Genomic DNA, 4,533 nt, shown 5'->3' with positions numbered 1-4,533 from the left:
TAATGCCACGCCCACGCCAGCGTAGAGCTCTCCTCGCAATCCCCAAGCTCGGCGGTCCGCACCAGCCACGTCGGCCAGGCCTCCGACTTGCGAGCAGGGGCAGCGGCCACCGCCGCCGTGACGTCGCGGCAAGCAGACAGCCGCGCAGCAGCTGCCAGCACCTTGGCACAAGCACGGCAAATGAATGCCACGCCCACGCCGCGGATAAGCAGCCCCAACGCGCCCGACGGCTTGGAGCGGGTCCCGAAGACGGTGGCCGGAATCGGGTCGTCGCCGGCCGGAAAACGGGTCATCGATGCCGGCAATACTTCGGGCCATGAGGCCCCCCACCTTAGTCCGAGTTTAGCAACAGCCCACATATCCCCCGCGGCAGGCCTATGGGCGCCAGGCCAGCGCGCCCCATGGCCAGTCAGGGGGCACCCCCCTAAAGAGCAATAAGTGTCATTGAAGCTCTGGCAGGGGGAGACACTACTAGGTCCCAGCTGTCACCCCCCCTCTAAAAAATTCATTTCTTGGTATTTTGAGCTGAAATTTTGCACAGAGGTTGGCAAAAATCCAATCCAACTTTATTAATTTTTCCAGAATTTTTCGAGGTCGGGAAGTATTTTTTTTTATTTTCCTACCATTAAAAATCGAGGAAATCGGAAAAAATAGGAACCGGCTCGGAATGACCCCAAATTCAGTGGGCAGCCTCATAAAAATATGGCTGATTTTACTGGATTGATTTCATGTGGAAAGCACGACGTTTTGTTGTAGGAATGCGGGAACCCCGGCGGCTCGCCTGCCGCGGCCAGCGACGTCGGGCTGGCCCCTGCAGCGCCTAGCCTCTCCCACGCGGGGGGCAGGCCAGAGCGCGGGGGGCCAGGGCCCGAAGGCAGCCCCCCCGCGGGCGAGAGAGCAAGCCAGCAGGGGCTGTCGCCTGCCGCGGCCAGCGACGTCGGGCTGGCCCCTGCAGCGCCTAGCCTCTCCCACGCGGGGGGCAGGCCAGAACGCGGGGGGCCAGGGCCCGAAGGCAGCCCCCCCGCGGGCGAGAGAGCAAGCCAGCAGGGGCTGTCGCCTGCCGCGGCCAGCGACGTCGGGCTGGCCCCTGCCGCGGCCAGCGATGTCGGGCTGTCGCCTGCCGCGGCCAGCGACGTCGGGCTGGCCCCTGCAGCGCCTAGCCTCTCCCACGCAGGGGGCAGGCCAGAACGCGGGGGGCCAGGGCCCGAAGGCAGCCCCCCCGCGGGCGAGAGAGCAAGCCAGCAGGGGCTGTCCGCGCGTCGCGCAGCGCGGCATGGCTGCGGGGGCCGCGCGCGCGCGCCCAAGCGCCCAAGGGCCCCCAAGGGCCCCAGGCCCTCAGGCCCCAGCGCCTGTTTTCGTCAGCGTGCCCCCCTGACGAATTTTCCTGCCTGGCCCAGTCCAGCGTCCAGCCCCTGTTCGTCGAAAAATCTGCGCTGCCGATTTTCCACGCGGCAGCCCCTCTTTTCGTCAGCGTGCCCCCCTGACGAATTTTCCTGCCTGGCCCGGCCAGTCCAGCCCCTGTTCGTCGAAAAATCTGCGCTGCCGATTTTCCACGCGGCAGCCCCTCTTTTCGTCAGCGTGCCCCCCTGACGAATTTTCCTGCCTGGCCCGGCCGGTCCAGCATCCAGCCCCTGTTCGTCGAAAAATCTGCGCTGCCGATTTTCCACGCGGCAGCCCCTGTTTTCCTCAGCGTGCCCCCCTGACGAATGTTCGTCGAAAAATCTGCGCTGCCGATTTTCCACGCGGCAGCCCCTCTTTTCGTCAGCGTGCCCCCCTGACGAATGTTCGTCGAAAAATCTGCGCTGCCGATTTTCCACGCGGCAGCCCCTCTTTTCGTCAGCGTGCCCCCTGACGAATTTTCCTGCCTGGCCCAGTCCAGCGTCCAGCCCCTGTTCGTCGAAAAATCTGCGCTGCCGATTTTCCACGCGGCAGCCCCTCTTTTCGTCAGCGTGCCCCCCTGACGAATTTTCCTGCCTGGCCCGGCCGGTCCAGCCCCTGTTCGTCGAAAAATCTGCGCTGCCGATTTTCCACTCCGCAGCCCCTGTTTTCGTCAGCGTGCCCCCCTGACGAATTTTCCTGCCTGGCCCGGCCAGTCCAGCGCCCAGCCCCTGTTCGTCGAAAAATCTGCGCTGCCGATTTTCCCCGACGAACCTGCAGCTGCACAAATCCGCGCTGCCACTGCCCCATTGTCTGGACCAACAGTCTTTTCCATCAAGCCCTGGACTATAAATCGTCCAGACTCATCGCCAGCACCCGCTGCCGATTCTGCCGACTTTGCCGATTTCGTCGGCGCTGCCGATTCCAACACTGCCCGCCGTGCCTGAACCAGCGCTGTTTCGTCAGCGTGTCCCCTTGACGAATTTCCCTGCCTGGCCTGGACAGTCCATCTTCCAGCCCATGTTCATCGAAAAATCTGCGCTGCCGATTTCCCCGACGAACCTGCAGCTGCACAAATCTGTGCTGCCGATTTCCCCCCCTGTCGGCATGGCTGCCGCTGCCCCGATGTCCAGACCAACAGTCTTTTTTGTCGACTTTGCCGATTTTGTCCGCGCTGCCGATTCCAACACTACCCCCTGCATCCAAACCAGCATTGTTTCGTCAGCTCTTCCCCTGACGATTTTAGCCCTGTAACAAACAGTAGGCCTCCAATCCCGCCAACGGGAGCCAAGTTGATAGGGAAGAGAATTGAATGACGCGCCTGGTCCTCGCACCCCGCCACCCGAGGGGCCTTTTTCCCGGCAGCCTCTGAAAAACTCTAGCTTTCACGGTCCTCGCCGCCCCTCACCACCATGGCAGGCCTCTAATCCCACCCATCAGCAGTTGTAGCCGATAGGGCAGTGATTTGAATGACGCGTCGCGGGCCTCCGGGTCATCTCACCCGGCCATTAATTGGAGCGTTTTTGGCTGGCCGAGGATGGGGGGATGGATCTCTTCTTCCGAAAAAGCAAACAGTACATCGGGAGTTATGTTGACGGGGCATGGAATTGAATGACCCGTCGCGGGCCGCCGGGTCATCTCACCCGGCCATCCCGGGGAGCGTTTTTCCCGGCAGCATCGGGGAAACTCTTGCTTTCACTGCCCGCTGCCCAAGTCCCCACTCGAATCGGCCCCCCGCGCCAACAAGCCAACGCTGCCGAATCGGCAGACACTGCTGCCGAATCTGCCGACACTGCCCCGCGGGCTGCCACTGCCCCAGTGTCTAAACCAGCGGTCTTTCTCATCGAGCCTTGGACTATCCAGTCCGTCCTGACTCATCGCCAGCACCTGCTGCCGATTCTGCCGACTTTGCCGATTTTCTCGGCGCTGCCGATTCCAACACTGCGCCCACCGTGTCTGAACCAGCGCTGTTTCGTCAGCGTGTCCCCTCGACGAATTTTCCTGCCTGGCCTGGACAGTCCACCGTCCAGCCCGTGTTCGTCGAAAAATCTGCGCTGCCGATTCTGCCGACTTTGCCGATTTCGTCGGCGCTGCCGATTCCAACACTGCCCGCCGTGCCTGAACCAGCGCTGTTTCGTCAGCGTGTCCCCTCGACAAATTTTCCTGCCTGGCCTGGACAGTCCATCGCCCAGCCCATGTTCGTCGCAAAATCTGCGCTGCCGATTTTCCCCGACGAACCTGCAGCCGCACAAATCTGCGCTGCCGAATCTGCCGACACTGTCCCGCGGGCTGCCACTGCCCCAGTGTCTAAACCAGCAGTCTTTCTCGTCGAGCCTTGGACTATCCAGCCCGTCCAGACCCATCGCCAGCACCCGCTGCCGATTCTGCCGACTTTGCCGATTTCGTCGGCGCTGCCGATTCCACCACTGCCCGCCGTGCCTGAACCAGCGCTGTTTCGTCAGCGTGTCCCCTCGATGAATTTTCCTGCATGGCCCGGCCAGTCCAGCGTCCAGCCCATGTTCGTCGAAAAATCTGCGCTGCCGATTCTGCCGACTTTGCCGATTTCGTCGGCGCTGCCGATTCCAACACTGCCCGCCGTGCCTGAACCAGCGCTGTTTCGTCAGCGTGTCCCCTCGACAAATTTTCCTGCCTGGCCTGGACAGTCCACCGTCCAGCCCGTGTTCGTCGAAAAATCTGCGCTGCCGATTCTGCCGACTTTGCCGATTTCGTCGGCGCTGCCGATTCCAACACTGCCCGCCGTGCCTGAACCAGCGCTGTTTCGTCAGCGTGTCCCCTCGACAAATTTTCCTGCCTGGCCTGGACAGTCCATCGCCCAGCCCATGTTCGTCGCAAAATCTGCGCTGCCGATTTTCCCCGACGAACCTGCAGCCGCACAAATCTGCGCTGCCGAATCTGCCGACACTGTCCCGCGGGCTGCCACTGCCCCAGTGTCTAAACCAGCAGTCTTTCTCGTCGAGCCTTGGACTATCCAGCCCGTCCAGACCCATCGCCAGCACCCGCTGCCGATTCTGCCGACTTTGCCGATTTCGTCGGCGCTGCCGATTCCACCACTGCCCGCCGTGCCTGAACCAGCGCTGTTTCGTCAGCGTGTCCCCTCGATGAATTTTCCTGCATGGCCCGGCCAGTCCAGCGTCC

This window comes from Populus nigra, chromosome 2 (genome assembly GCF_951802175.1).
Source record: "Populus nigra chromosome 2, ddPopNigr1.1, whole genome shotgun sequence".
NCBI classification, from domain to species: Eukaryota; Viridiplantae; Streptophyta; class Magnoliopsida; order Malpighiales; family Salicaceae; genus Populus; species Populus nigra.
The sequence above is the reverse complement of the archived record's forward strand: the minus strand, read 5'-3'. Positions refer to the sequence as shown.